Raw genomic sequence first — 26,105 nt, forward strand, 5'->3', positions numbered from 1 at the left:
GAGAAAATCCCCCCTGAGGCTGCTGAACAACAGAGATAGATGGAGGATGTGGATATTGGAAAGGATGGACTTTTTCAGCAGGCTTTTCCTTTCCACGAAGAAGAATCGTGAAAGGACAAGGAGGAAGAGTAGGACTCTCATCACACTTTTGAAGATAAGCATGACAATACTTGCGAGTATGATCAAGCTTACCACAATAATAACAGAAATTAGGTAAACGCTCAAACTTAAAATCAATCCACTTAATAATCTCCCTTCCCAGTTTAATAAACCTAACATTCAATCCACGCCTAAGAGGAAGATTAACATCAAGTAAAACTCTAATCCTAAGATACGGCCCAGTACCCTCCTTAACCGTGGATTGATCCACCTCAACCAAATCCCCTATCTCAGAGGCTATGAACTTAGCAAGTTCCAGTGACTTGCACATGAAGGGGATCCCATAAACTGGACCCAGAATGGAACATAATGTAACTGCTCAGGAAGAATAGGGAAGGCACTGTCAGGAGCAGTAAAAACCGTGACACTTTGAGCAAAGTGCCATGGTTGTCCCTCAAGGATTCTACCCTTATCTCCCTCACACCCAAAAGTTACAAGGAAGAGACTATCAGCATGTTCAGACACAACCACAGGAAATCGACACTGTGATGACCAGATTTCAGACAAGGTTTTCATAAGAGACGGACGGTTAAAATGACGAATGGTATGAAGACGAAGAAGAAGACTAATGGTATGTGGAGAATCCACACTACCCACCTCATAAGTAAACACAGTTGACTCATCAGTATTTAGGGCTAAGGAATTAGACACATTAGCAAAAAACTCATCCATCTTGACAAACAAACACCAACCCAGTAAATACAAAGCAACAGTATGGAAAGACAAAGTGGAATGGAAAAGACGGTACCTTGATCTTCCCTTAAATAGATAAAACCATAAATCCCTTTGTGATCGCCTGGAGGATCTAGCCATCTTGTCCCAAATCCTAGACCTGATAGGAAAAATGATGATTTTAAGCTTCAAATCATCATTAAACCCAAGCTCCGCCTCCATTTTCCAAAACCCAAAGTATTTAATTACAGTAATGATGAAATTTGGGGGAGAGGAAGAAGAAAGAGATAGAGAGAACGAGAAAGTAGGAAGTCTGATGAGAAGAAAATTGGAGGGATTTGCACATTTAATGCTCTGAAAGAAGATATTAGGATGGGATGGATATTCATTATATCCCTCAGAGCAATAAATGCAAGAGTTAATGAGAGAAAAGAAAGGAAACAGAGTAGGCTTAGGAGAGAAGAATTGGATTAGAGGAACAAAACCATCACAAAACCATTTTGGATGGACCAGATCCACCATGAACGGTGGAGCAACGGAGGGATGCATGCCACTAGAGTTCTCTAGAACCAACAGAATAAATTTTATTATATGATAATTAACTAAATGATGAGCTTATTGGTCAGCTTTTATGTGTGGTTATGAGATTTTGGTTAACGACACTCTTTAATAATTAGGAGAACTACTTCATATATATTATTTTTTATTTTTTTTTCAATTTATGATTTAAGTTATTATGATGGTTTTTATGTAAGTTGCTATGTGAATTTTGGTTGCAATTTAGGTTGCTAAATAAATTTTAGTTGCGATTTAGATTACTATGTAAATTTTTGTAAAAATACAAAAATTTTCAAAAAAATGCAAAAATTATTTTTAAAGCGTAAAAATGCAAAAAACATAAAAGTGTGAGAAGTACCCCTACATAACCAACTGTTTTTTTTTTTTTTTGAAAATAATGAATATATCATTGTACAAAAACAGAATGTTTGATTACAAAAACGTAAAAACCTACAAATCCCAGAGCCAATAAGAAAAGTTGTCTAACTACACAAGTTGTTTATATATCCATCCGAAGGGCATGCACTGCTAATCCATGTGCAGCTGTTGGGTTTTGTACCCTAAATAAAATCCATTTCAATATAATCAGATTTACATAATTAATAAAGATCAGAAATAACATTTTATGTTGCATGGTTCACATGATTTATTTCATGATTATATTTAATGTATAAATTCTATTAAGTCCAGAACATATGTATTTGTTCATGATTGTAGTGTTGTCAGCACAGTGGAATAAAATCATGTTTATATGTTCGAAAGTTTCATTCCCTGATTTGTCAGTTCACTGGATTTAGACTGGCATGATAATCAGCGATATGTATACCTACACTTTGGATAAGTGTTATGTCCTATCTAGGGCATTGGCAAAGTTTACCAGTATCAGATGTATGGAGTATACATTGGAAGAGACCGATATTGAACTTTGATTAGATATGATAAACTTATGGTATTATCTATTCAATTCAATGTCACCTAGTTGATCCTAGATCAAATGATCTTAATCCTGATATGATTAGGTTCGATCTCAAGAGTGTTATTCATGTTCTTTGATTTGTTAGTTAAGCCTACTTTTTGGTCAGGGTGATACGTACATTTTGGGAACATGGTAGTGTAATTGAGTGGGAGCGCTAATCATAAATATGGAATATATAGCTTCTATAGGTATTTAAAAGTGAAACGATGATTTCCTTCGAGTTTGCTAAATAGAGATAAATGATAGAGCGCTCATTTTAGTGACTATATTAGTTCACTATAATATCATATTTATATGTGGCAAGTGTTTTAAGGATAAAATACATTGAAAGGGTGTAACGGTAACTTTATCCCTATGCAATGTAGATCATCTATAGACGATCATTGATTATTGGGATTATAACAATAGATAATTAATAGCGTATCTATATCGTAGAACATATAGAGCGTGCTATATGACTGAGAGTGCAATTTTAAGTTCTATACGTGGATGCAACAAGGACTTAATAAGTCAGTGAATTTACTTGGTAAATTCTTGGTCTGCTTATTGAAAGCTCGATTATATAGGCCAATGATCCCCATACTAGTTGAGGCCATACTGCTTGTAAGACTCAGTTAATTGATTTTAGTTAATCAATTATAATTCTAAAATTAGACTATGTCTAGTTTATGAATTTTTCACTAAGCAAGACCTTAAATGTGAAGAAAAGTTTCTAGGGTTTATTTGTTACTTAAGAGACTTTAAGAAGTCTAATTAATAAATATATTAAATGACAATATTATTTAATAATTAATTTTAGTTATTAAATAATTGGAATTGGCATTTGTTGACCGAGGTTTTCGGTAACCAATAAAATAATATAAGATTAGAGAGCTGTAAGAAATTAAGAGAAGGATTTTTACGTGGTTGGGGCGTTAATGAGCCTTAGTCCACGAGTCTGTGTATTTATGAGTGTATTAAATACAGAGAATGTTCTTGGTGAGTATTTACTCTTCTTGAACTTATGCAACCCAAAAATTTCGACCCCATTTAATGAGCTTTGAGGGGGTATTTATAGTGTTTTTGGTGGGGTGATTCCCAGGATTATTGTACATGTATCTCTGTAAATATCCATAAAGTTGGGTATTCCCAATGAATATACCATGGGTAATGCATGGTCAAATCCCTAGGTGTTGTAGGGCTTTTACGTGGAATCTCCTTATTGTCTTTTGACTGACGTGACTCTTCGCAGTGTAGCTGTCAATAGACTTAAATGATCATTACTTCGCAGGTGTAGATTGGGGGTTGTGCCGTCAGACTTTATTGCGTGTAGCAGTCCCAACACGTTTCCTCCCATGCGGCATTAAATGCGAGATGACTGCTCAGGGGAAGCCTGACACCTCGCGGAGATGCTTTGATGTTATTTAGGCCTCCGGGAGCATAGGGGGCTCCGGGTGCCTTCTCCGGGAAACAAGTCCCGGATACTGCCTTCCTTCATAAAGACTTAGCAAATAATTTAAATGTTAAGATCTTTTGGTCCACGTGTCCCTGTCTGGTTGGTCCACGTATATTGGGCAAAATCAGGGGCAACAACATTTAAGTGGTTAAATTAGAAAATTGGCGTTTTTGAGAAAATGGGATGGAAAAATGTCAAAATGGCAAAATTGGAAATTGGGGCCCTATCCAATACACATGGTCGGCCACTTGTAATGCAATTTATTATTTAATTTTTTTATTATTTTAATGCTAATTAAATCTAACCTAAGCCTAGGTGGTTACCTATAAATAGATAGTGGTGGCTCACACTTAAGTGATTGATGAATTTTATTGTCTTCAGAAAATTGAGCCTCCTATTCTTTTCCTTAGGCCGAACCACCATTCCTTCTTCTTTTCTTCTTAAAATTTTCATACCTTGAGTGATAGAGTGAGTACCCACACACATCAAGTGGTATCTCAATCATAATGTGTAAGACTGTGAAGAATCCAATCAATAAGAAGGAGAATCAGACTCAAGAAGGAGAGAAAGAGATCCAAGTTCAGATCTTGATAATGCTCTGCTACAGAAAGGAATCAAGGGCTAGAGATCTGAACGGAATGAGTCATTATATTTCGCTGCACCCAATGTAAGGTTTTCTTAAACTTTATATGTGTTTATTTTTATTGTTTTAGAAATTCATATTAGGATGTTAAACAACATACATGGTAGTAAATCTAGATCCTGGTAAAATAATTCCAACAGCAGCCACATTGGCTGTTCGACGAACATGAATTAGGGATACCCTTGAAAATCTGGACAACAAACTTGCCAAATCAACCAACAAATTATGATCCAAGATCATTAAAAAAATATTGCCTCTTATTAAAAACAGACACAAATGTAAAGCAATCAGTTTCAACTATATGAACAGTATAGCCTAGAGAAAAAATTCAGTCCAAAACCATCACAATCGCAATACATTTTGCTTGAACTACCGGAAAATTACCTTAAAAAAACACAAAAATATACTGAGATTAGGTTCTAATAAATATAATTAAAAAATAATTGAAAGAATTATAATTTAAGTACACAGAAATATAGCTAAATATCAATAATTGCCTAAGGCCTCATTTAGTAGAATACGTTTTCTTATTTTATTTTTTAATGTTGAGATTAAAAAGTACATAACCGTATATGTATACTTTTTCTTTTTCCCCAAAACTATATATCACTCATATTTTGATATATACCAAAGATACATAACTAATAATTTACAACTAAAATGCCTATTTAATTTTCTATCAATTTAAAATTTTAAAATCATATATTAACTAAAAATACATATCTTCTTAAGTAAATTTTTGGTGATTGAATAGCTACCAACGTTACTGTAATTATAATTATCATATATTAGTATATAAAAAGATTAGATTATTTTCTAAATTACATTGCTTATTGATATTATTAACAATTCTAATAATTATTATTTCTGGTGAAAAAAGTTTTTCAAAATTAAATTTAATGAAATCTTATTTAAGATCGATCACAACAAGGATTAAATAGGTTAGCTATATTATTTATTGAAAAAAAAATTATTAAATGAACTTGAACATAAAGATTTAATTAATTACTTTGCAATTTTTCCTAAGGCGTAGGAATGCACACGGGGCATGGAATTAGCAGGGAGTGTTCTCCCCGTCCCCATTTCCATCCCTATTAAGGATTTTAATTCCCATCCCTGCTTATTCCCCATCGGGGACGGGGCGGGGAATCCCCTAATGGGACGGGGACGGGGCGGAAAATCCCCTAATGGGACGGGGACGGGGCGGGGAATCCCTTATTATAAAAATAAAATTTATTTTAAAAATTTAAATGTATAAAATTATTAAATTACATAAAAGATAAAATATTACATATTATTTACTATTCAATATAGTAATTATTATACAAAAACACAACTTCAAAAAATGTAAAAATGATATTAATATACTAAAAAAACACAAACGCATATGTAAAATATAAAATATTAATAAAAAAATAATTAATAAATTAAACGGGTCCCGTCGGGGCAGGGAGTGTCATCCCCGTCCCCGCCCCGTTCAACATTCGGGGACCAAATTTGATTCCCATCCCCGCTCCGTTCCCCATTTAGACAGGGAATCCCCGCCCCATGCATTAGGTGTAGGTCCCCGCGGGATCCCATCCCGATGGAGAAAATGTGCATCCCTAGGCCTTACATAAGATTGAGACGGTCGTGCAGCACTAGTATCTACTTTAGCATTTTTGGCCAAAATTTAATGAGTGGAGTAACTATATATATATACATTTAATTATTAATTATATATAATATTAAATTTTTGTTTGAAACTAATATTGCTTTATTTATGTTTTTGCTGAAATAACTATTACTAATATTGTTTTATTAATCGCACATTAATTATACTCTTATCTGTTAGGATTGGGATATGTGTAATACAATTTGATCTTCATTCTTGTTTGTGGACCGAGTATTTGGTAAATGGTAAATGGTAATTGGTAATTGGTTATTTTTGGTATTTGGTATTTTTTTGTTTGTTTTTAATCATGTAAGACATATAGAACGAAAATCCAGTGTCAAACGTAATATATTAAACACAACATTTTTGTACATCTCGACTGCTCCAATAAAACAACACTAAGTTAATATATATTTCCAGAATCAATTAAACCAAAAATAAATTTAGTTTTTTAAAAATTATGAGTCTGTAAAATATATAGGTGGAAGGTGGGGAGAAAAGGAGCTGATCAAGGTGACGGAGATAGGAGGCAAGTGATCGATATCAATGACAGAGAATAGAGACGTAGGGATGAGGAGGAATAGAGAATAGGGTTTTTGAAATTTGAGTCTGGTGTTAATATATATTACATTACTTTTCATACTTGGATGCTCCCATACTCTAGTTATATTGACTAAAAATTTACCTAACATTCTACTTCTCTCAACACCCATACCAACAATTACAAATCATATACCAATGATATTGAATTTTGAATCTATATCAAATTAATGCATAATTTTTCTTTTCATTTTAATCATTCTTTTAAGAGTAAGGATATAAATACTCAAAGTTTTGAGTTTGTAAGCGGCATAAATTTAATTATTTTTTTAGCAGTATAAGTACTTAATGTTTGTAAAATATTATAATTTTCTCCAATTTTGTTAGTATAGACTTCGTTTTAAATTTATTATTTTATTCATATCGTATAATCTTAATTTTCTTGTACATCTTTAATATTATACTTTCTCCATATGCATAAAGAATTTTCAGATATTTAATAATTATATTATTATAATTAATGTATCATTTATCTTATAATTGTATATCATATATTCCTCTTCTCTCGTATATCATATATTCTGTAATATATTATTCATTAATTACTTGCTTTAGGGCATAAATTCTAATAAGTTTGTATGTCATGCGAGAGAAAGAAAAGTGAGGAGAGAGAGAAAGAGATACACGGGAGAGAGAAAAGACTGAAGAAAATGATTTTTTTAAAGTAGGTCTCACCATAAATTTGAATATAATGTATATTTATTTTTGGCTAATTAGGATTTTTGCCCCCTGAACTTTGACATGTACCAAATCATGCCCCCTGAACTTTTAAGGCTATTGAAAATGCCCCTGAACTATTGAGATGGTTGGATTTAAGGACTTTTGTCTAAACCATGTTCCCCACACTTTGATATCTACCAAATCTTGCCCTTCGAACTTTGACATGCACTAAATTATACCCCCTGAACTTTCATCCATATTAGACTTTTTTACTAAAATTAGAAAAAAGTCCTTAAATCCAACAATCTAAATAGTTCAGGGGGCATTTTCAATGACCTTAAAAGTTCAGGGGGCATCATTTGGTACATGTCAAAGTTCAGGGGGCAAAAATCCTAATTAGCCTTTATTTTTTTTTTTTATTTTGGCCGAGGTCTTACATTCTTTGATCCTTAAGAAAATACTATCCCAAAATTTCAAAGTGCAACCTCAAGTTGAAAATTGAACAAGTGAGAAAACTTCTCATACATCTCCGACCCTAATTTTCAAGTTAGCCTCTTTTTCTTTTACATGTTTCTGCCATAAGACCTTGACTACTGAAATCTCTCTGTTCCTTAATACTTTTAGCTATCTTGCCAAGAATCTGACAAGTTGTTCTTCATAAGTCATATCTTCCTAAAGAGAGATAGACTCATACTCAATGACAGGTGACAGAACTAGAGTATATACTTCCTCATCATCTACATATGGAACACATCATGATCATGTCCCAACAACATTGGTAAGTTTAATCGATAAGCGACCTCTCTAACTCTCTCAATAACCTCGAAAGGTCTAACATAACTCGGGACTAGCTTACCCTTCACTCCAAATCTCATTACACCACACATAGGAGTAATTTTTAAGAGCACATAATCACCAACATCAAACTCAAATTCTCGTCGATTGAGATCAACATAGATTTTGTGAAAACTATAAACAACATTAATCTTCTCAAGGGTACAAGTGATAAATTGGGATCCAATACCAACATGCTCATCTGGTTCAGCCCAGCAAAGTGGCGATTTGCATGGTCTCCCACATAAGGCATCTAGTTATGCCTATACTTGCTTGGTAGTTATTTTTGTATGTGAATTCCACCAATGACAAGTGTTCCCCCCACCTACCTCAAAATCCACAATACAAAGACAAAACTTGTATCTATAGTTTGTATGATCATCTCAGATATTGTCCAGTTATCTGAGCATGATGAGAGAGAAGTGCAACTTAGTTCCTAAAGCTTGTTCCAAGACTTTCTAAAATCTTGATTTAAACTAAGGATCTCTATCATAAAAAATTATTTAAGGTACCTAATGAACTATGTTGTCCACATTAATTAAAGGCAACTAGCTCGATAAGCTTGTAAACAATTCTGATTAGAATAAAATGAGCAAACTTACAAAAATGATCAATAATCACCAATACAATGGCTACCAAAGAATAGCAAACATTAAGATTATAAGTTATACCGAAATTGGATTTCTTTTCGTGCCATATGCGCTTAGACTTTACTTTTTTCCTCCTTTTCTTCCTAGTCCAATATTTGTTATCAAAAGTCTTCATTTTTGTGTAGAAGCAAACTCTCTAAATTTATGATGAGGCTCACTAAATCAGCACATTTTCTGTCAGTATGTACTAACTACAATGCAAAAAAGTATGATGAATTGTATGTCAGAGAGATTGTCAGGCTACATGTCCCAAAGACCATCGTATTTGATAGGGGTTCAGTTTTCACCTCTAAGTTTTGAGAAAGTGTACAAAGAACTATGAGCACAAAATTAAAGTTGAGTACAGTGTCTCATCCTCAGATTAGGACTGTACATAAACTTTTGTAAATTGTCTAACCTAAATAACATGCTCAAACTAAATTGAGATAACCCGATAAAAATACAAACCGAAAAATACGACGAAAATATAACCCTCCTAATCTTTATATTGGGAGAGTTAAAAATAATACCAACCCGATTTAGAGGGTTTTTTTTATATATATTTATATATTTTTATTATATATATATATTTATATATTATATAATTTATATGACTATTTAAATAATATAAAGTTGAAATTAATATATTTTATTATGGTAATTGATTTATTGAATAGGTTGGTATGTACATATTTTAGATATAATTGTCTTAATTTCGGTATATGGTTTCTTTTCCTTATTAGGCATCGCAACTTAATCCTAATTATTTTTCCATGTGCAGAGAAGCAAGGTTATAGATGTTCTGTCACAAGTTGAGCTTGGGCAGAGAGGGGTGTATCTTATGGGATCGTCTAACTAAATGTGGTTTGGCCATCTTTAATTTGCTAAAAATTATTTTAAAGTTATTTAAATTATTTTATGAATGTTGTTTTTAGTTTTTTTTTTTTTTTTTGCATTTACTTAAATAGTGGCATTTTGAGTTAGACTGGGTATCCAACTTTGAAAATTATTTTTGAATATAGACAATTTTGACGCGAGTTCATTTAAAATATTTTTATTAAAATAAATAAGGGTGTTTGTTGCTATAATTTATAAACGCTACGCAAGTATACACAATCAAGTAGTAAATCTCACACAGGTGAGGTCGATCCCACAGGGAATTGGGTTAAATACCACTAAACTATACGTATAATTCTATTCGGCAAATCGAAAGCAATTATGATTTAAAAAAACAGTAAAGTATGAAAGTAATTCAGAAAACTTGATAACACAATTGAAAGTTGAGCAAGATGAGATAATAGGGAGGAGAATCCTGTTGTTGTTTACCCAAATCGTTAATGCTTAATTACTATCCTATTCTTGAAGTGAATGACAGATTATGAAATAACCTAGCTCCTTTCAAATCTTCTAGATTCTAAATCACATGTTATCTAATTAATTCCTTAATTAAACTAACATGAAATCAGCATTAAGTAATAATCTACTCGTCACATAAGTCGTGCAAATACTTTCGTTTCACATAGAACATCGATTATCTTAATTTTAGCATTCTCAATTCTCACTTTTCAGATTTCGAATTGAGATCATAGAGCATGCACAAGATGATCAATCTTAAACATGAAATTAAGAACAAATTAAGATAATTTCACACACAAGAATTGAGGAATGGTAATTAAACATTAACTAGGCAAAACATTAAACAACAATCATCATCCTCCCTAAATGGAAAATTTAGTTCAGAAACAAATCCATAACCATTCCTATAGCAATATTCAACATAAAGAAATTAACGAGGAATAGAGAAAAGAACTGTTGGTGGATGAATTCTGGATCTTCACTTAAATCTCTGTGCTCTTCCTGCCGCTCTCAGCTGTATTTTAGGGTTTCTGATCGCTCTCCCAGACTTCCAATCGCAGTTTTCTATTTATAACTAAAATTTAGGGTTCGATAGACGAAAATGCCCCTGGTCCGTACGGGATCTCGCCGCGGCCATATACACTCTCGCCGCGGCCAGATGGGTGGTAAAAATCGACTGTTCTGTAAGGAGCTTTTAGCCGCGGCCATATACACCCTCGCCGCGGCGACTGGAGCAACTTCTCAATGTTGATTATTTTGTGATCTAGCCACGGCCAAGCTGTGTCTAGCCGCGGCCAGATGTGCAAAATACTTTATAATTCGTGTTTTCCTTGGCTCAGCCCGTCTTTTGTTGAATTTCTACCTCCGAGATCTCTTTTATTCCAAAGAACCTGAAAACATAGAAAACAAGCGTAATTCCGTCCCAATACAGCGAAAAACGCACATAGAATAGATCCGAAACCTAGGCTAAGAATAGCCTAACAGTGTTTACACATGAGGTGTTCCTCTATGCCTAAATTGTGGTATATACGATTTGGCAGATCCATAATGATAAAGTACACAATAATAAGCATAATAATATTAAATATTATGTTGACTGTATATCGTTCATTGTTATACATATTTTGGCTCTTGTTTGTTTCCAACTCCTCCTCCAGTTATCGCGTCTCTTCTTTGGTCTTAACCATTGAATGATTGGATCAAGATTAATTTTACATGAAAATGGAGGGTGGGGCTATGCGTGTGGCGACATTGGTAGAGATCCCTTGGGAACGGTTTTATGGGTTGCTACTAACAGGCTCAACTTCTCCATTCTCCTTATTGGCGAAGCTAAGACCCGCCTTCTTGCCCTAGAGACGGTATTTTCTTAGAAGCACTATTTTGTGATGATTGAGAGTGACTCTGAGATAGTTATCAAAACTGTAAAGGGACTTGTTCTGTTTGGAGTATTGATAACTACATGTATCACTGTAATAGACTCTTTAAGTTGTTTTTGTGTTATAATTTATCTTTTATTTCTAGACTTTATAATTTTACGGCTAATAATGTGGCTAATTGGATATTTTCTCAAAATTTAATTGGTATGGTTGAGGTATGAATGATTCCAGTGGACCTTATTTGTAATGACCATCTAGTCTAAGTTCTCCTTTTAATTATAAGAAAAAAATACTCATTTTTTGAACAATAAATGTAAGTGTTATGTTATGTGACACGTGTACAATCAAGAAAACTAGTTATTCACACTACAAGAAATGTCATTTTTACCAGCACAGTTCGCTACTACGCTGGTAAAAGTGACTTTTACCAGCGCATTTTGCAAACTACACTGACAAAGAGGTCAAAGTTTTACCAGTGCATTTACGCGCTGGAAAAAGTTATTTTTGCCAGCACTTTTCATTTTATGCTGGCAAAAGTTATAATACCAACATTGATTCGCCAACTCCCATTTGCCAACACACCACAAGTAAATTCTATTTTACCAGCACAATACCAACTTTTACCAGCACAAAAAAATGCTGGCAAAAGTGACATTAGTGTCAATTGACGAGAAGGTGGGGACACAATATTAATCTCAAAATAAAACGGTGGCATGCCATAAGACTATCTTAAGAGCGCCCAACTAAGGAAATGCCATATATAACTCTTCTCGGGATTAACTATCATGGTCTATATGTTACACAAGGAGCAACTAATCTCTTCGGAGATCAATGATCTTGTTAGGTTATTATTTAGCAATTTAGTTGTTAAAATATTATTAATTTATTTGTGAACTAAATAGTATTTTTTGTGTTAATTTTATGGATATGATTGCCTTTTTTCTTTTAGGACACTTTTTATTTACAGTTGTTCCTTTTTATAAAGGAAACTTGTCATACAAGAGAATGAATTCTCTATGGAAAGTTGATTATTTTTAGAAAAATTAACTTTCTATTTTTCTAAATGTTGGTCATAAAGAAAACTTGTCATACAAGATAATGAATTCTTATGCGTTTATTTAAGCATAAGAATCTTTATTTATGAATTGTACCAATAACATAATAATCTTGAATGAAAAGGCATATATATATACAATACAAAGTTATTAGTGTGTTACAAGTCCTTACAAATTTTATTTGATATTCAATAACTTTATATATATATATACGACTAAAGACACTGTCTTCATATAAAATTTGTGTTATATGAGTCAATACTAGAAAATAAGAAATTTTACCAAACCAAAAAAACTCTTAGCAAAATACTATTCATTATAATTGTTAGACAATAAGAAAAAATCTTGACAAAAAAAAATCAACAATATTAAATCTAAAACAAAAAGTTGATGATTCTAAAGGAGCACTAGGTTTGATAAGATCAATTGAGTAGTGTTAGGTGCACACCAAATCTCATGAACCCCATCCTCCAAAACTTGCCTTAAAAATTTCATCTCTGAACAATAATAATCTTCTTCTTCATCATCTTTATTAATACCAAATTTAATACCCAATTTCCACTCATTTATCTTATCTTTAACTCTTTTCAATTTTTCCTCGAAAACATTACACTTAAGATGCTCTGACATCGAGAAAAACACATCATTTGAAAGCATCATAGGAAACACTACTACAATCTAAGTCTTTAGCTTCCATTTTTTCAATCTAATTTATAAAAAGGGAAGCTAAAGGGGGTGAAAATATCTACATTGACATTTAGAGGCGGTTTTTTGGTAAAAACCGTAGGTATAGAGTGTATATATATCTATGCCGTCAGTTGGGGGTTGGGAAAAATCAGGGTTTTTTTATATAACCCTATGGCGTCGGTTATTAGGTATTAACCGACGCCATAGGTGCCACGTGTCGAATAAAGGTGGCACCTATGGCGTCGGTTAATACCTAATAACCGACGCCATAGGGTTATATATCAGACCCTTTCTGCTTCGTCTTTCTCACTTCCTCATTTCACACCTTGCTGAGCACGAAGAACAGACACCCACAGCAGCCCCAAACCCACGAAAAAACCCTCGCCAACCACCACTAAAACAACCTCATTCTCCCTCATTTCTTAACCATTTTACCCCATTTTTGTCTTAAAATCTTCTATTTTCTATACCTAAACCTATACTGTAAAAAAGTTTAGTTTTTTTCCCCTCTATATACCAAACCGAACCTATTATAAAGAAAGGTGGTGGGTATAGCTCCGGCCACCGATTTTAGCGGAGAAAACGTTGAGTCTCAACGTCCATTAAGGTATAAATATGCTTTCTATTCATTTTATTTGTGTACATTGGTATTATTTCGTTTTTGTAAATTTTTTTAGAATTTTTTTATTTTATTAATATTATATTGTGTGTGTTCTAGAGGTGGTCGGATTTTTGTAGTATTTTATCGCCGGATTGCGTTTATAAGGTAAATATTTATTAACTTGATATATAATATATATGTATATATTTGTGTTTTATTATTGAATATGTGTTTATATATATCTTGTGTGTATATACTATTTGTGTATTTTGTGTATTTGTATTGTATATATATATTTGTTGTGAATGAGAATGAGAGGTAGTAGGAATTTAATTAGTTTAGAGATAAAATTTTTAAAATAATGGTAGTGTGAATATATAATTGATTATATATGTATATATATTTATATGTTATTTTTTAAAAAATTAACTATGGAAATTAGTAACTAGCTAGTAACTTGCTACTTTATTTAATAACTAGTAAGTAATTTAATAATTAAAATTTTAAATTGGTTGTATATTGCATTATGTTATTGGTTGTGTGCTAATATTTGAGGGTCGACATATTTCGGTGTTGATCGAATTTGCAATAGGTATATCCATCCACTAACCTTTTGTTAGTATAAATAATTATCAATGCATGCTTAGTTGAGTTTGAATATCTTAAATATTCATCCGTAGTGAAGTAGGTTCTGCGAATACATGTACTGTGGTCGGATGGGTGGATAAATTTTGTATTGTTTATGTTAGTTTCTTTGTTCTGTATTGTTATATTTGTTTTGTTTGTTACTTTAGGCACTTTTAAAATTTTTGGGAACGTCCAATTACGTAGTTATCTTTGCCAAAATTTCAGTAGAATTTGGATCAAATTTTATTATAAAAAACATAAATGTTAAAGGAAAAGTACATAACATAAATAACTAGGTTATTACTCGCTAGTTGTAAGAAATTAGGTGACATCACACATTCATATTTGACTCAAAACATGTTCGTGTTAGTAGGTCTTTATATTTGACTCAAAACATGTTCGTGAAATTAGGTGACATTTGTTTTGTTTGTTACTTTAGGCACTTGTCTTGTATAATCTAATTGATGTGTCTATGCATTTATTATACTTAGTAGGTCTTTATATTTGACTCATAATATGTTCGTGTTAGTACCATGATTATCAATGTCAAAGTTCATATTTGAAAGGTTCTCAAATTTTGTTTATTAATGGTATTAGGAAAATGTTATTAATAGATTTAAATTTTTTGGAAACGTTCAATTATAGCTGTTATGCTGACGAAATTTTGATAGAATTAGGATAATATTTGATTTTCGTTTCTCTTAAACTTGGTTGTTAGGATTTTATCAGAAGTGACTTTATCGGAAGTCAAGTACATAATTTTTGGTATAAGGTATGTTTTCTTTAACTTACTTTTATAAGAATATTTTTTATATATATTTAGATAATCCTTAAATACTTAGAGTAATTTTCGAATAATATTAATACATAGGATAGATATTGTTGAGTGTTAATGATAGATATAGTAAGCTAAAAAAAATACAAAAATATTGGGATAATATACTAATTATTATACAAAACATAACTTAAAAAATTATAAAAATAATAATAATATACTAGAAAAATACAAACCCATATTATAAAATTTAAATGTATAGAAATATTAAATTACATAAAAATTAAAATATTACACATTATTTTATTATTCAATAAACTAATTATTATACAAAACATAACTTAAAAAATTATAAAATTAATACTAATATACAAGAAAAATACAAACCCATATTATAAAATTTAAATGTATAAAAATATTAAATTACATAAAAATTAAAATATTACACATTATTTTATTATTCAATAAACTAATTATTATACAAAACATAACTTAAAAAATTATAAAAATAATAATAATATACTAGAAAAATACAACCCCCTATTATAAAATTTAAATGTATAAAAATATTAAATTACATAAAAATTAAAATATTACACATTATTTTATTATTCAATAAACTAATTATTATATAAAACATAACTTAAAAAATTATAAAAATAATAATAATATACTAGAAAAATACAAACCCATATTATAAAATTTAAATGTATAAAAATATTAAATTACATAAAAATTAAAATATTACACATCATTTTAATATTCAATATACTAATTATTATATAAAACATAACTTAAAAAATTATAAAAATGATACTAAAATACTAGAATACAAACACATATTAATTATAAAATATAAAATATTAATAAAAAAATACTTAATATACAAACATATAGAGCAATGTAAATTTGTATTTATTTAACTTTTTAATTTAATTTTATTTATGCTTTAATTTAATTTAATTAATAATACAAAAATAAATTTAGATTTTCAATAAATGTAAAAAAAATATATTAATGAAAGCTGAAAAAAAATTTAGGAAACCCCTATGGAGTCGGTTATTTTATAAAAACCGACGCCATATGTACCTTATGGCGTCGGTTATTTCATAATAACCGACGCCATAGGGGTACATATGGCGTCGGTTTTTATAAACCCTTTAGCGTCGTCCTGATCAGCGTCGGTAGCGAATTTCGCGAAAACCGACGCTGAAAGGGCTTAAAAACTGCCTCTAAAGGGGGTTTTTGTAGTAGTGAAAGAATTCAGGACTATATATGCACACCTCTAAACGAAGAACTTCCATGATGATATGATGAACTAAATCGTCTTCCATTTTTTCCTCATTCAAAACAAACTTATAATCCTTCTCATTATTATTGTTGTTCCAAAATGGTCCTGCCAACTCCATTGAAGCAATTATGAAACGAATTATGGTAACAAAAGTATTAGAGACACATTTCTTTTCCACAAGTAAACATTCCACTATAGTTTTAAGCTCATCAAGAAAATGGTTACTTGTGCTGGAAGTTATTACCATGATCAAGAACATGTAGTCAATCATGAAACTAGAGATTTCAATAGCGATTTCTTCAATAGGAATCTTGAGAGAATTAAAAGCAGAGAAACCAAGTTCGTTTTTTGTGTCAATCTTTATCATCAACTCGAGCAAATTACAATACCCTTTTGCCCTTTTCTTTTTGGATTCTTTTCTCCAAGTAATCTCCATGAACTCTTCCAATCTCATTATGTAATCCTTTAAAGGTTGTTTGTGACCATTTTGATAACGTTTTGGGATGTTGTACTTTTGGAATCTCTCTTCACACTTGTCCAAAAACTCATTCTCTCTCTTTATGTAATCCCTTATAGTGTTGAGCTTGATGAGTACTTCTTTTGCATTGATGTTCTTGTTCTTCTTCTTGGTGTTTTTCTTACTAGAATTCGAACTCGAACCATTTTCACTTTTCAAAAATTTAGTACTCTTTTGTTGAAGAGGCTCAATCTCGCCTTCTCTTACTGAACCAATGTGTTTGAATTTATCGAGTTCTTGCAATCTCTTAATCAATTTCTTCTTTGAAATTTCTATCTCCATCTCCATAGCAATATCGATCTTTTCCAAGATTTGGTCTTGATATATTCTTCCTTTTTTTTTTTTTTCCTTTTCTTTAAAACCATTACCAAATAGTGCCTCATATATAAATTATAAACTCACTTCATATAGGAGATTATAAAAAAAAAAATAACAAGGGAATAGGAGACTATAATTAATACTCAAAAATAACAAAAAAAAAAAAATTAATATTTTTACTTATTATTGTTTTTTTTTTTTTTTAATTTTACTATTTTTTAATACCATTGTATTTAAGTTGTTCTAAAAGAGATGTTATTTTCACATTGTGAAAACATAGTACAGTAATGTAAAAAAAAATACGATTTTAAGTAAAAATAATAAATATTCTAAAGTTTAATAAGCCTTATTTTTTATTTAAGTTATATATTAAATTAGTATATAATCATTAATTGTGCATGATATTTTGTAGAAATTAAGTCATGACAAAACTGAGTCATGTTCAAAGGGTAAGAAAATAAAATTTAATCTTGATATAGAGTTTGTAATACTCTAAATTAGTTTATATATATGGAATCATCATTTTTTGTACCAAAATGATCCAATCAGTCTATAAGTTGTAGTAGATTATGATCATATATATTTATTAACCTCATAGAATACTTTATCATGATTCCAACAAACTACAACATTCCTCATCTTCTCAAGTGTTGATTAATTAGGAGAGTTATTTATGAAACTTTAGTATGATTTTCATGAGCTTATCTAATGTACTTAATTTTTGTATAGATGCATGTTTAATTCAAGAATAGTTTATTGGTAATATTTGATGCTCTTGAATTTGTGTGGTAATATTTGATTTAGTCAATATCAGTAAGAGAAGGCCTTTAGAAATTGGTAGCTAAATTCATTATTATTTGAGAATAGTAATTGTTGGTGATTGTTGAGTGGTAACTTCGTTTTGTTTTGTTTTTCTTAGTTTATATATATTTTTTTTTATTTTGTTCATTATTATTATTTTTTATTTTGAAGACTGTCATTCTAATATAACTGTATTTTTGGTTTGGTGTTGCATTGTTTTTTCAGTTTCGCTAGCTCTGGAGACAATTATTAATAATGGGAAGGTGTTTTCTCAATGTGATGTGGTGCTGTTCTGAAGACATAGCTTGATTGTCTAAATTTCCGGGGGCAGTTTTGTCCCATGTGGCTCGGGATAAGAATTCTGCAGCACATGGTTTGGCAAAGCATGCCCTTCGGTTAGACGATGAGCTATCCTGGTTCGAGGAGGTGTCTCTGCCGATTGTGGATTGCTGCTTTGTTTAATCATGTGTGATTTTGATCACCGCGTTCAAAAAAAAAAATCAGTCCATAATAACTGTACATAGTGTTCTTTACTGCATATTTCTGCAACTCTTTCCAATTTGATCACTGTCTCTTTTACCAATAAGGACATTAATTATTACTATTAGTATGAAAGCCATGAATTAATTATAGAAAGAATTCAAGATTAGTGAAAGGTTGTATGAAAATTAAGTACTAAAACAAACAACACTATACAGTTGAATGAGAAACATTAACACTTAAAACAAAAAAAGAAAAAGAAAAAGAAAGCAATCCTTTGGATAATCTTCATCTGACAAATTATTAGGATGATGATGATGATGGTGTTGATGTTGAGTTAAGATCAATTTTGTTCCATATGTTTTGGTACCCTTCATCTATTGTTTTTTGAAGAATTGTCAATTTCTTTTGGGTTTCTTCATTTAAGGGAGCCACCAAACATGCTTGCACCCTCAGCTCAGTAATCTTCAAATCCAAAGCCATGAATCTGTTCCAAGGTAATTATGAAGATCAAATCCAAATGATAAGAATTGATCATCTGTCAAATCCTCAATCATCTTAGGAAAACAAAAAACAACTTCAACACACAAAACTTCTTTGAGTATCATTCGAAGCAGCTCGAATTCTATGTCCCCATCATCACTTAATAACATCCCCGGTTTTGGCAAACACAAACGCTTATTCTTTTTCACTATTGTTTTTATCAATTGGATTGCATATACCAAATTCTTGATCACAATGGAATTTGAGTTATCCTATTAACCAAGAATCTGTTAGTTAAAGTCAAAGCCAGTTTGTTACAGTCAAATACTGTTATTCTGTTATGCCAACTGTATTTTTCTGTTTTAACTGTCTTCTTTGTTGGTTTGTTTTTCATCTTGTATCTGCAATTACTCTATATAAATAAATTCAAGCTAACCATTAAGGGTTAAGCTTTTCTTGGCATTGTTCTTTTGCTCTGCACTATACTCTGTTAATTTTGTTTGTCTTGATTAGCTCCTACATGGTATCAATCGCCATTGACGACTGTCTCTAATGGCCTCCGGTAATACCTCTGGTCTTCAATTCGATCCTCCCTTCCCTGCTACCGCTGCTACTCCTCCACCTCCATGGAATCCGTTTTCCAACTCTCTCTCTCTGCCTCCCTCACTGTTAGGCTTGATCGATCAAACTTCCTTGCGTGGAAATCTCAGGTTGTCCCCACCGTCATCGGACACGATCTCGACGACACTCTGTTCATTGGCGTTCCCCCTCCCCAGCATCTTGTCTCCGGTGAACCAAATCCTCAATATCGTCAATGGAAGAAACGAGATCAATTACCCCTTTCATGGCTCCGATCGTCAATGACCGAAGGTGTACTTGCTTCTGTCGCCAATTACACCAGCTCCTACTCTGTTTGGACCGCCTTAGAACAACGATTCACCAGTCAGTCTCGCGCAAGGCTTCTCCAGCTCAAGGGGCAATTTTCTCACATCAAGAAAGGCTTTCTTTCTATCTCCGATTATGTTGAAAAGGTTCAGTCTCTCTCTGATGCGATCACCATTACTGGTTCTGCTGTTGGTCTCCAAGATCTCATATTGCAATTACTCAATGGGTTAGGACCCGAATATGACCCTGTGGTTTCAGGAATTACTTCCAGAAGTGATGATCTCTCTCTTGAAGAAGTCCAAGCCTTGTTAATGGCTCACGAAAGTCGACTAGATCATCACAACTCTGTCTCTGATCTCACTCTGAAAATGCAAGCTAATCTTGCCTCAAAAAATTCCAGAAATGACAACTTCAGACCATTTCAATCTCACAATCGAGACCCTCCCAGTGACAATCAATTCAGAACTCAACCAAGAACCTTCGGCCGTGGCTCCTATCCAAGCTCTCGATTAATTTGTCAAGTCTGTATGAAGTCTGGGCACACAGCTGCTGTGTGCCACTACAGATTTGACAAATCATGGGTTACTCCAAAACCAAATGTGTCTGCACCAAGGGCGTATCTCACTGAATGTGATCTGTCTGACCATCATCAACCTGTGGTATTACCTGATTTCGGTGATGATCTTTCTTGGTTTGTTGACACTGGGGCTACAAACCACATCACCAACACTCATGAGACTCTTGACACTCCCACTGCCTACAATGGCCCTAAGACACTTGTTGTAGCCGATGGTAAGACCATTTGTATCTCTCACATTGGTTCTGCTCATTTACCTTGTTTCAATAACTGTCCTCTCAAGTTAAATTCTGTTTTACAAATTCCTTCCATTAAAAAGAATTTGGTTAGTGTTTCTAAACTAACAGAAGATAACGATGTCTTTCTTGAATTTCATAAACACTGGTGCTTTGTCAAGGACAAGGAAACTGGGCAAGTTCTGATCAAAGGGAAGGTTAAAGATGGTCTTTATCAATTGGGAGATGACTCTGCATCCTCTACTTCAGCTACATTGCAATGTAATCTTGTGTCTTGTCCTAATTTCTCTTCTGAATGTGTCTGTACCAACATGAATAAAGATCATGAAGTACCTGCTGTAGTCAATTGTAATTCCTCTTCAATAAATGAAACATTGGATTCCACTAGTTATACATCTTTGTCTCCTGAATTATATCACACCTTTACTGCAAAAGATGTTAACACATGGCATTGCAAACTTGGTCATCCTTCCATAAACACTCTCATTAAACTATTACCATCTCTTCCCCATACTGGTTCCATCAAAGACTTAAACTTTTGTACAGCTTGTCAGTCTGGCAAAAGCCATACTCTTCCTTTCTCCATTTCTGAAAATAGAGCAAACCAACCTTTGGCCTTAATTCACACTGACCTATGGGGACCATCTCATGTTGATGCCAAACAAGGATACAAGTATTATGTGCATTTTCTTGATGATTTCAGCAGGTACACATGGATCTTTCCACTAACTCGAAAATCTCAAGCCTTTGAGGTCTTTATTAAATGGAAAGGGTTAGTGGAAAAACAGTTTAATCTTCCAATTAAATCTGTTCAAGCCGATTGGGGAGGAGAATACAGATCATTCAAAAAGTTCTTGGAAGATCAAGGCATTCATTTTCAACATCCTTGTCCAAGAACTCATGAACAAAATGGGAGGGCAGAGAGAAAACACAGACACATCACTAAAACCGGTCTCACCTTACTTGCTCAATCTGGTTTGGACCTATCCTATTGGTGGTATGCCTTTAGTACTGCTGTCTTTTCCATCAATAGACTTCCCACAAGAGTTTTAAACTACATAACACCCTATGAGACTCTATTTCATACCAAACCAGATTATAATATTCTAAAATCCTTTGGTTGTGCCTGCTACCCTCATTTGAGGCCTTACAATCAACATAAAATGGAGTATAGGACACAACAATGTCTCTTTTTGGGGTACTCTACTCATCATAAAGGTTACATCTGTGAAAGCAATGAAGGCAGGGTCTATATTGCCCGAAATGTTGTTTTCAATGAACAACATTATCCTGCAAAAGTTCCCCCTATTCACCATCAGGTACAATCCTCAACCACTCCTTCATTTCCTTTCACTACCTTTAATACTTTACCTTTATCTTCTCATGCTAATGTACGTACTATGTTTGACTCTCATTTGTCTTCTCATGAACCACCTGTCCAAACTCTACCCGAGACACACCCACCATCTCGAAATAATCAATCCAACTGTGACCCCACTATTCCCACTTCCATGCCTTTATCACCAAACAATGACTTGTCTACATTACCAACTGTACCTAGTAATACCAACCCCACCTCACCACTAGACCGGTCCCCCACTATCCATGTGTCATTGAACACTTTACCATTACCAAATGTACCTGATGCTACAACATCACATCATCCTCCTCCTAGTTCATCTAATACCTCTCTAGACTCAACCAAAATCATCCCAGCTCCTTCTATAAGCCGAAATCATCCCATGACAACTAGATCTCAAAATGGGATTACCAAACCCAAAGCCTATCTTGCTACTAAGCATCCTCTCCCTGAATCCCTCATTCCTTCTGAACCTAAGTCTCTTAAGGATGCCCTCACCAATCCCAAATGGTTTGCTGCAATGAACCATGAGTTCACTGCTCTTACCAATCAAAAAACTTGGACATTGGTTCCCTATACTAAAGACATGCAGGTGATTACTAATAAATGGATACACAGGGTTAAGCTAAACAAAGATGGGTCTCTTGACAAGTGCAAATCAAGATTAGTGGCCAAAGGGTATCTTCAAACACCTGGGATTGACTATGAAGACACATTTAGTCCTGTGGTGAAGCCAGTGACTGTTCGGGTTGTTCTTTCACTTGCTGTCAGCAAAAATTGGTGTGTCAAGCAGTTAGATGTAAGCAATGCCTTTTTAAATGGGACTCTTAATGAAACCGTATATATGCAACAACCCCCAGGTTTTGTTGACAAGTCCAAGCCAGATCATGTGTGCCTTCTTCATAAAGCCTTATATGGCTTGAAATAGGCTCCAAGAGCATGGAATGATAAACTAAAGCAAACTCTTCTTCATTGGGGATTTTCTGCATCAAAATCCGACACCTCTCTATTCTATCATGGCTCGGGTAACACATTGGTTTATTTGCTTGTTTATGTGGATGATATCTTACTCACAGGTCCCAATACTTCTCTTCTTAATCAGTTTATAACTGCTCTCAATACTGAATTTTCACTAAAAGATTTGGGGCCGATTCATTATTTTTTGGGGGTTGAGGTTTATCGAGATCAAAATGGCATGTATCTTAGTCAAAGTAAGTACATTACTGATTTGCTTACCAAAGTTCACATGGAGGGAGCCAAAATTTGTCCTAATCCTACAAGTTCAAGTTCTAAATTGAGTCTAAATGATGGAGATCCTTTTGAAGACATCACATTATACCGAAGTACCATTGGGGCCTTACAATATTTGAGCTTAACTCGGCCTGATGTTGCCTATATTACAAACAAACTAAGTCAATTTCTTAAGGCACCAATTATCAAACACTGGGAAGCATGCAAAAGATTACTTCGGTATCTCAAAGGTACTCTCACGGAAGGCATCTGGATTAGACCAACTGACAATCTTCACTTGACAGGTTTTACCGATGCAGATTGGGCAAGCTGCATTGATGATAGGAGATCAACTGGGGGTTATCTTATGTTTTTGGGTGACAATTTGGTGTCTTGGTCAGCCAAGAAGCAACATGTTGTTGCTCGATCAAGCACCGAGAGTGAATTTCGTGCTCTTGCTAACGCTGCAGCAGAAGTTCAGTGGCTTCTATCTCTTCTGTCTGAACTTCAAATCCCTCAGTTAAAAGCACCTGTTCTGTGGGTTGACAACCAAGGAGCTACTGCCCTTGCTGCAAATCCCGTGTTTCATGCTCGCTGTAAACATATTGAGATCGATCTCCACTTTGTTCGTGATCAAATCCTAGCAAAACAGCTCCTAGTTTGCTATGTCCCTTCATTTGATCAAGCTGCAGATATATTGACCAAGCCTTTAACAACAGATCGGTTCAACTACTTGAAGAACAAACTTCATATGGCTTCATCGCCATTTCGTTTGAAGGGGGATATTAACCAAGAATCTGTTAGTTAAAGTCAAAGGCAGTTTGTTACAGTCAAATACTGTTATTCTGTTATGCCAACTGTATTTTTCTGTTTTAACTGTCTTCTTTGTTGGTTTGTTTTTCATCTTGTATCTGCAACTACTCTATATAAATAAATTCAAGCTAACCATTAAGGGTTAAGCTTTTCTTGGCATTGTTCTTTTGCTCTGCACTATACTCTGTTAATTTTGTTTGTCTTGATTAGCTCTTACATATCCAAACTAAGTAGTTTTACCATAGTCTTGAAATCTTCAAGATTCTTTATTATTTCTTTCCTATCACCCAAAACCACAATCATCAAAATAAAATCACTCATGAGTTTGATAAATATTTACCAGCATAAATTAACCGCATCTTGATGTTCTCAAATGCAATTTTTCTTTGAGATTGATCAACCTCTTTAAGCCACTCAATCAAGCTTTCTCCTCCATTCCCTCTTTTCTTTTCGGTTTCTGTCTTCCAATGCTTCATAAACTCTTGTAAGTATCTCAAGTAATTCTTGAAAGATTGATCATCTTCATACTCACCATCACCAAGAAATAATGGAAGGTTGTAGGTTAAGCATTTGTCACCGAACTCGTCCACACGCTTCTTAAGAGACAGAGCTTGTTTGATCAAATCTACGAATTTCGATTGTTTCTCAAATGCATTAAGATGTTTACTCTGAAAAAGTGTTGGTGCAGCCTCAAGGAGAGCAGAATTCTTGTTCAAAATCGGGTACGGTTTCAATTTCTGCTGAGTTATCCATTAATTTCTTGAAAATGTTTGATGAGACATGGTTCCATGCTACTCCTAAATCCATTGCAACAACAGAGAAAGAAAGCAAGAAAGAATGAGAGAGAGAGAGAGAGAGAGAGAGAGAGAGAGAGAGAGAGAGAGAGAGAGAGAGAGTGTGTGAGAGGGTTTAGTAAGTGGCTTCAAATGTAAAGAGAATGAAAAAAAGGAAGTTATTTCTGTTATATTTCATTAAGTAAACGACATGTCGTTTACTGATTTCCTTTTATATCAAACTACAATTTTCTTCTTTGTAATGAATGTCGTTTAGATTTAATGTCTTGAAGGATTGCTATATAGTTAACTTTTTTAAGAATTAATTATAGGGTAGAAAATAAATTAGTTTTTTAGTGTAACTCACAATTTTAATAAAGATTTTTATTTTATTTTTCAGATGGAGTGTTCAGTAAAAATGATATTTCTAGTGAGTTTTTATGTATCTTGTTAGACTATTATTTTTTACTTTAAAAATAAAATTTGTGATATTTATTGAATGTTAAAAATTAGTAAATGAGATATTTTCAAATACCCCATTAAGAGGCAGTGGGGTACCACTTGATAAAATGTTAGTTAAAAATGTTATTTTAAATGTAATAATATATCAAATATTATCTTTTATTTAAAAAATTATCATTTGAATTTATAGAAAATATTATATATATATATATAATATACGCGTGTCTTCTCAACATAAACCTAATTTCCAAACTTAGAGTACCTCCAAAGAGGCAGCAAAAATTGAAAAATGGAGTAGTTAATGCTCCAAGGAGGCAGCATCTATCACTGCAAAATGATGATTTGTCTACAGTGCACGGCTTATATGCCGTGCACTGTAGCGACGGCATTTTTTTTTTTTTTTTAATACTTTAATTAATATTTATATATATTTATATTATTATATTTGTAAAATTAAGAATTATTTTTTGGGAAATTTTTTAATACACATTTTTAAAAGTGATGTACCTATTTATTTCGGCACCCGACAAACTTTTTTAGTCTATTTTTTTTATATAGTAGTGTATATTATAATTATTTAAG

Source organism: Cannabis sativa, chromosome 1, assembly GCF_029168945.1.
Source record: "Cannabis sativa cultivar Pink pepper isolate KNU-18-1 chromosome 1, ASM2916894v1, whole genome shotgun sequence".
Lineage (NCBI taxonomy): Eukaryota > Viridiplantae > Streptophyta > Magnoliopsida > Rosales > Cannabaceae > Cannabis > Cannabis sativa.